At 45.7% G+C, this 8,838-nt stretch overlaps 1 long non-coding RNA gene across 1 annotated transcript; it reads right to left on the bottom strand.

Moving 5' to 3' along the window:
* Positions 1 to 5,080: 5,080 nt before the first annotated feature.
* On the bottom strand, positions 5,081 to 8,254 carry LOC119288011. Its single transcript, XR_005141069.1, has 3 exons — positions 7,727 to 8,254; positions 7,458 to 7,513; positions 5,081 to 5,350 (listed from the first exon to the last, which is right to left on the bottom strand). It is a non-coding gene; the product is annotated as an uncharacterized LOC119288011 (long non-coding RNA).
* Between the last annotated feature and the right edge of the window lie 584 nt (positions 8,255 to 8,838).

Below are 8,838 nucleotides of genomic sequence, written 5' to 3'. Positions count from 1 at the left end.
GAGACAATTTAACTAGTTGAACTGAGACAGATTAGCACCACTAATACAATATTATACTATAAAAGTGACTCCCATTCCAATAGCTCAACAAGCATCAAATTATTCCTCAAACTTCCAGTCCTGGAACCATAATCAGTATTTGTTCTAACAAACAATTAACACGCACAGTAGGAATGATGTATCTCTTTAATGAGTGAATTGCCTCGAACAAACACTAATTTTGATTTGGAGCGGACTACATTAACATATGGGAAAACCGTTATTTTTTTCTCTAGCCAATCGAACTGTCACCATAATTATAGAAGAACTGATGCAATACGTACATATGGAAGATTTTTACCTTTTCAGCCAGCATTTTCATCGAACAGGGGTTGTGCACCCAAGAATCGGAGTGAAATGAGGCTAGGCAGAGAGCATCTAAGAGAGGGATAGAGGAGATGGCGACATTGCGGCCAGCAGCTGCTGCTCCTCGTCTTAGAGGGTGAGAGAAAGGACAGCGAGCACGCCACGACAGAGCACGCACGACCACGTTGTCCTCGTTGTCATGGAGAAGTAGGACTGCTGGCGGATGGGAGTGGGGCAAGGACGTGGGTCGGCTCGAGAAGGAGGATGGGGGCGAGCTCCATCGATGATGACCGGTATAGAGGGAGGTGATTCGGTCGGGGCGGCTGAACCGAGGTGTCCCGACGACGGGATGAGACGGGGAGGAAGCCACTGGCGAGGCGGTAGCAGGACAGGCAGGAGCCTGGCAAGGCGCTGGCGGAGGAGGAAGGTGCCTGGACACTTGTGTAGAGGGAGGTGGCGATGCTGACGTGGAGGAAGGCCGCGATGTGCGGGGAGAGAGGCGGCCATGGCGCTCGGGTGGAGAAAGGCGGCAGCGCACGGGAAGAGAGGCGGCAACGCGCGGGAAGGGAGGCGGCGGTCGTGCTGGGGTGGAGGAAGGTGGTAGCACATGGGGCGGGAGGCGGCGGCGGGCGGTGCCAGGAGGAGGAAGAGGAGCGGGACCGGTGACACACTTGGTCCGGAGGAGCAAGAAGAGCAGGGTCGCCGGCGCTCTTGGTCGGGAGAAAATGACGAGAAGTGCGACGAAGGGTATGGGGAATTGGAGATTTGGAAGGAGGTGGATTCGTCGGCGGCCAATAACGGCGTCACAGGCTCCCTCGCTCCGGCTGCCGCCGTCGCTCGCTCGCCCGCGACGACTGCCTCCGGCGGAAGGAGGCGGGTAGGTTGGGGGCGGGTCGGGGAGATTCTGCTGGTATGCGCGTCGCGCCCTTATAGGGCCGAGGGTTAACAGAATATTATTCTGTTACTAGTAACTGAATAGTCCAGCCCTATATATATATATATATATATACAATTTCTCCTACATGTTGCCTTGGTGCCTTCGGAGCACGATGACAAGTGGTTCATGGGGGCGGTAGAGGGTAATAGTATTCTCCTTTGGGATCTATGACCTGGTCGAGCAAAAATCCCGCTATTTCCTCTTGAAGTGCTAGTATGCGGTCCGTTGGTAGGAACTGCACCCGCACCTCTCTTAACTGTTAAGAAGGAGATCAATATGCATGTGTATTAGTTGTGTGACTAGATATCGATAATGGTGTGAATAGTGTTCTGACAAACGTACCCAGTCCTGTCTTTGAGATCTGCTCCTTTCAGACGCCATCATGCGAATGTTCTCGCAAAAGTAGTATGCACACAGATCATTTCCCGGCGCCTCTTCAGGGCCTTTACGAGAATGGAATTGAATCAGATAATGATTAATCAAGCATGAGAATTAATTAATGGTATTGAAACAAGAATTAAAGAGATGATAGCTAGCTAGCTAACTAGTACTACTTAATTACTTACCTTTGGTCGATACCAGAACAGCTTTTTTGCCCATTTGCCTGGAGTCACCTTGATGAACTTTGCCCAAGCCCTGCCCGCCGGCAAAGAAAATTAATAAAGGGGTTATTAAATAGTTCATATCAGGAAATGACAAACTAAATAGGCTGAGATATAGTTAATAATGATTGAAATTACCTATTGACTATCCCCTTCAAGATGGTGTAGTCACTTTCTTTTTTAAGTAGTGAGTCCAGTACTTCAACTTTTCCTTCGTCAACTTTAATATCTAACAAGATCCAGTGGAAACTGCATGCACACACGTTTGCATGTCTTAATTAAGCGGGCATGTGCATAACACTAATCAACTACCGTAAACCCTATACATTTAACTATTAACATCTAGCAAGCTAGTAAGAAAAAATAGAATGTGTAGTACAAGACAATGCGACTCACAGGAAGTTGTAAGAAAGTAGTATATCTTCATTGGTATTGAGGCGCTTGAAGAACTCTAGCATGCTTTCCTCTAAACTTACTCGACAACTTTGAAGATTCCATTTGTACTCATTAATGGTATTTTGGTCAATGAACCCAATGCCATAGCGTCCAGATTTTTTCATTTCATACATCTTCATCCTGCATATAATACCACTGAAAAGAATATAGTGAGGATAATTACATGTAATGATTGATCAAAATGATCACTACAACTAACTTGAGACTTAAATTACAGAAAGAAATCACTTACAGATAATAGCAACTGACGATAGATTTGATGATCGAGTGCGTCTTGATTGTATAACTAAAATAGTTCTGAATACTCAACGGACAGAGCTTTCTCATGGAAGTAATGCTCCTCCTTGACATTCACCATGAGGGACTATCAATTGGAAATCTTGGTAATGTTCATGTAACATTGATGCAATTCATACATTCTCGTTGGGAGGTTCTTGACCTTGTCTGGCTCAACCAAAGGTTGGCCCCGGACATATTTCCGTTTTATTTCCTCCTCTCTAAACGGAGACATGGGCTCGATTTCGAGGAGTTTTCCAACAGTGATCTTGAGCATTTCAGCCTGCATCATATGCTCCTCGGTTATTACCACATCGCCCAGCTAGGGAACGTTAACGGTTGGCCCACAATAATATTGGGCGCGCGTACTCTCATGTGTTGTTGGCACAACAAGCGAGGGGATCGATTGTGCCGCCTATTCTCCCAGCTGGGGAATGGTTTTCCCGTATTTTTTGACAACATCTTGTTGGCTCAAGCTCGAGCTCGCTTCCTTCTTTAGTCGTGCTTGATGTAGCTTCCTGAGTTGGCGCTCATAGTCTGAGTCAACAGGCTTGGGAGCTGTTTTTCTTGCCATATGAATAAAGTGGTCAATAGTCTGAGTCCGGTTTCGGTCCAAAATGGGCGTCCACTTGGGCCCTCACTATGGCTGCGTTTTGCTCCTCGGTCATGTCGTAAGGCCTCTGAGGAAGAGGAGCGAGGCTTGGACCATATTTATATCGCTTGTCTCCGCCTGTACTTCCTGTACTACCTCGACTCGTACCGCTACGCACCATAGATGCGGCGCGTCTCTTCTGCGATTGCTGAGACGGCGGAGACGGCTGATGTGGCTTAGTTGGAGCAGGAGGAGTGGCCTGACGCTGTGCCATACTTGAAGCAGGAGTTGTGGCCTGACACAGTGTTGGACTTGAAACAGGAGGAGTGGCCTGACGCTGTGTTGGACTTGAAGCAGGAGTCTGCTCATGCGTTCGTGGATTTGGAGGAGGTGGCGGACTTCGAGGAGGAGTCGGCTCACGCGTTCGTGGACTTGGAGGAGCGGGAGTCTGCTGACTCGGTGGCGGACTTCGAGGAGGAGTCAACAGACGCAGTGTCAGTGAACTTCGAAAGATGATGCAATCCTTTCTCCATACGATGATACGATGTATGGCCTCTCCCAGTGTGCGCCCGTCGTCACCTCCAGCAATGTCAAGCTGTAACCCCGAATATGGGTCCACCACTTCATTAACCAAGACACGAGCATAGCCCACTAGAATCGGGGTGCAATGGAAGGTTGCTTCGGGGGTAATTGTAAAAGCAACGGTGTCCGCCACCTTTATGGATATGTTCTTCATTTTGGAGTGTAGCTCACAGTTAGTGTTCTCTATGATGTCATCCACATGGAATGTATCCAGCAGTTTGTCGCCCGGGGCGGAACCAACGCGGCTTCTCAACAAGGATGGGACGGTGCTATCCAATGTTGGACGATCATCCGCTTGCTGCTGCCGCTGCTGAGACCCCCTTTCCTGGCTAAGTCAGTCGATCTGCTGCTGCTGCTGCTGGAATTTGAGTGCCCAGTCCACGTGCCTTGCTTCTAGGCCTTGAAGGCGTTCTGCGTCCTGCTTCCTCTTCTCCTCCTCCAGCTTACTCTTCTTATCCTCCTCCATCTTCTTTCTTGCACGGGTCCTGTAGTCGTCATTCCATTCCAAAAAGCCCTCATACCAGGGAATAACGCCCTTGCCTCATGTTCTTCCTGGGTGTTCAAGATTTCCCAGGGCACACGTAAGCTCATCGTTCTCTCTGTTGGGCATGAACACCCCCTTTCTAGCATCTTCTATTGCGTCAAGTATCTTTTGTTCGGCTCCTTTTAGACTTGCCTTCTTTGAAACCAGGCCTGTCTTCGGGTCCAACGCCCCCCCCACCCCCATGCGCATACACTACACCACAACACTACATCCCCAACAGCCAGGTCGATCGGGAATAGAAGTTTTGCCAATAGACAGTCGGTCGGGAAAGACTATTGCCAACCGACATTCTCTATTGGGGAAAGTCCGGACGAGAAAACCCTTTCCCGACCGACATGTATATCCCGATCGACTACTTGTCGGCTATGGTGTACCTTTCCCGACCAACATTCTGCTGGGCCTACCATGGGCTATTCCCGAACAACAGTCTGTTTGGGCTGCCATGGGCCTTTCCCAACTGACTATAGGACATCGTATTGTTTCCCGACCAACAATCCATTGGGGCTGTTGTGGACCTTTCCCAACCAACGGTCAGATGGGAGTTTGTTTTGCCGACCAACAGCTTGACAGCATTTTGTTTAGGCAATCAACATTTAATACCCACCAATTATTTGGCATTTGCCTCACCAAAACAGTGTCAGTCTAGTAATATATCTCATTACAGCACAATATCAATCAATTATAGTAACACGCATGTACTCCAATAATATTAAACCAAAACCAAACAAATATAGCACATTAATTACTTCTCACAAACAGGAGGTAGCCAATTAAGAGGAAACATTTATGGTTCAGTGACCCAGAGACCGGATAGGTTTACAAAATGATAGCCAATAGATATGTGTCCTACAAATCATGTGTCTTCCATTACAGAGAATATCCACTTGACCGAGACACCATATATGTTTACACAATGATAGCTAATAGACGCATGTCCAACGATTCATAGTCTGCTCCATTACACAATTAACGTAAACTGCAAGCTTCATGGTTCCTGGTCATCTTGTATGTCTTTCCTACAAAGAATCAAGGCAATGGGAAAGTTTCAGTTTATATTCCTAATGAGGGAAAGCTCCTGGTTCAAAAATTAGTGGCCAATCTTAAACCCACATACACCTGAATATAGCAACAACAACAGAATAGGAAAATTGATTCATCTCATACATTTCCCTGCGCTCTGGAAAGAATAGCAAAATTTATATAAAACATTGCTTTGCACAATTAAGGTCATTACAGCAGCCCACTTATGGAAACATGATATCAGTGATTACTCCACAAGGCAACGGATTTGCAGCATATATAAGAACTTTATTAATCTATAGTAGACTAACTCGAAATTTCTTGCTCTCTAATTCGAGAGTACTATGGTTTAGTTCATCTTCACGCAGCAGTTTTAAGTTATTAGGAACACCACAACAGCTAAAAAATTCCAATGTAGCCTTTATATCAACCATACATTCTGTCCCAGTATAGTAATTAGTAGTAGCACACTTTTATTTTGTCTCAGTGGGATTTGAAACAACTTGTTGAAAAAGAAGTCCGTCTGTTGAATGTTTGTGATAAATCTTCTGGTATGCATATAAAATTCTAAAAAGCTAAGTGCTCGTAATTATATTTCATCAATTGTGATAGCTTGCAAGAATGTGTCAGTTGGAGAAGAGGATATTAACAATAGGCGAATCATCATGGAAAAAGTACAGCATAAAGGTCGAATGTTAGCATATCCCTATTGTTGTTCTACAAGATAACATTGCCATATGACAAAATAGGTACTTTCTTCTAGAGAATGGTTGAATTAAGTTCATTTCATATCATATCTAACACTGCTTTCACTTAATCTGCTAATATACATTGTTGAAATTGGTAAATTGTATCATTTAAAGTTCCACTGGCAGTGGATAAGACTTACCTATGTGCATCTGTCCAACTTTTATCCAACACTAGGTGAACTAAGCTGAAAAAATAAAGTTAAAATCGAATCATTTATATACCTCGCAATGGATCAGAGGAACAATCTTATAGCGACACCTATCAACCATGAATACCACCTTCCAGCGTGGTATTTGTGTGTGTGTGTGTGTGTGTGTGTGTGTGTGTGTGTGTGTGTGTGTGTGTGTGTGTGTGTAACTGGCCAAGTTTACATGCATATATCTGAATATTAACGGCCTTATTTCTGATAGCATAGAATAAATGTATGTGCTGCTCTGAATATGAGTGCTTTGTTTGTTGCTTCTCTTGAATAAGAGAAATAGAGACATGATAATGATAGGATCCAGGAGGTATGAACATGAATTAATTTTCAAATAGATATCAGTGTTTTAAATGCAATATCTTGAAGCTTTCCCTTCCCCACTTAAAAACTGAGCGAGATTTATCTGTATAATGTTTCAGTTATGATAAAAGAGAAACTATCTGTGCATACAAGTGTTTCAGAAGCTACAGTATAGTAGTGGCAAGTCAGGATATTGGTTCCATTTGTTTAATCCATCACTATACATTTAAATTTCCATGGATTGGCAGTAGTGACCACAATGTGCAGGCAATGCACTGGAAAATACTAACACGAGTATTGTTCGCTCTGTTCGCTTGGTAAGTTTACCTTCTATTATAATAATCTCTAGTATATGATTTGTCCAAATGTCGAATGTCGAATCCTAAACAGTAAGGAACGAGCATGTAACCTATCAGTCATAAATTCTGCAAGGCGTAAAATTCAAAATTGGGCTCCAACAGAAGCAACAAAATTCTAGAATGACATATAAACATGTCAATTATAGTAAAAAAGCACATAGTGGAGTGAAAGGTCCATATAATTTAGTTCACATCAGAAAACAACAAAACAAGTAGTTTCTCACAACTGATCATACCAAAGAAATAAGTAATGACTAATGAGATGTATATTGTGTAGGGGCAGAGTTGATATGATGCACTGTACCCATATGACTTGTGACCAACTATTATTTACAACGTTCAGAAAAATTATTTTGAAAAAACAATGCAAACCAACTCCAAACTGAAAGCAAAAGAGTGTCATCAACGTCCAGGTCAAGGACAACAAAAATATATGTTGGCAATATTAGATTAGTCATTCTCTCCCAAATATTACAAAGAGTAGAGGTGTACCGGCTTTTTCCTCATCACCCTTCTTTGCAGCTTCATCTCTCTGTTGCTGGATCAATCTGCTGATGCAAAAAGGATAGGTAAAGACTGATTGCTTGCCAATAATCAAACAACTATGACCTAGTAAGAAAACTAATTTAATGGAAGTCTAGGAAAGATGTGTATAGTTCTACTGCAAACTGAGTAACTGACAGAAAGGGATCTGAGGGAATTCCAGATAAATAGAGACATGCCTACAGTTGCACATCAAAATAAAAGGAGAAAGGACTCACTGATTAGAGGTAGGGGTGGAAGGGCGCAGCCGCTAGGAGAAAGGCAACACAGCGGGCAGAGCGCCACCACCGGGAGGAACGCGTAGTCACCACCATGAAGAGCGAGCCTCTGCCTCGAGCGCGAGGGTAGGGGCGGCGGTCTGGCTGCACAAAAACGGCATGGTAGCATGGCCTGTCGCGTGCGGTAGGCGGGGGGAGGAACGGAATAGTGCGGCAGCCACCTACGACAGGCGTGAGGCGGACGCAGGGATAGTGGATCTATGCCGTGTGGGCTGCTAGCGCTCCGTGCGGAGGAGGCGCGCGAGAGGGGCGAGCCCTTCATGGCTAGACGCACACAGATCGACGGCCGCATACCCTTCGGGGTGGAACTGGCTTGTAAGACCTTCCTCCACATCGGGGCGGCGAAACCATCCTCCACTTCGAGGTGAAGCTCAATCTGAGGGAGAAGAGTGTAGGAAGAGCATGAGAGCCGCCGCCGCCGCCGCTCAGATTGGGAGAGACAGAGATAAGGGAGAGCGGTCAGAGAGATAGGGGGGAATTAGTGTGGGCTGTAGGGATGAGTGGCCGAAAATTTGGATGGGCTCCGCGCGCTAAGTTTCCCACGCACGCCCGCGCGGATATTTTAGACGGCCCAATTGGCGACCCACGGTCGGTCGGCATTATTTGCCGACCAACAGTCAGACAGTAGTGCACCTTTTACCGACCGACGGTTTGATGCTATATGCTTCAGCATTCCTGACCGACTATTGGGCGGCACACGAGAGTATTACCAACTGATAGTTTGATAGAAGTTTTCCTGACCTGCAGTCGGACGGCGAAAGTGACTTTTGCCAACACTCGTCGGTAGGGAATGTAGTGTCATGGTGTAGTGATAGAACCAAGTTCTGCACCTGGGGGGTCAGCTCCTAGTAACCGGAGTGACCCCTGCATCCTCCATCTCTTGCTCAGACTTATCCCACTTACGCATTCCCACCGCGTAGCCACCTGGACCCAGCCTATGGAACTGTCTCTTTTTTGCGGCATTGGCCTTGCTTTTTATCGACCGTTCCTTAGATAATTCTGATTCCTTGAGTTTCAGGAAAGCGGCCCAGTGTTCTCTTTGCTTCTCCACT

The sequence above is a fragment of the Triticum dicoccoides genome, chromosome 4A (genome assembly GCF_002162155.2).
Source record: "Triticum dicoccoides isolate Atlit2015 ecotype Zavitan chromosome 4A, WEW_v2.0, whole genome shotgun sequence".
Taxonomy (NCBI): domain Eukaryota; kingdom Viridiplantae; phylum Streptophyta; class Magnoliopsida; order Poales; family Poaceae; genus Triticum; species Triticum dicoccoides.
This window is presented reverse-complemented; position numbering and strand designations above follow the sequence as displayed.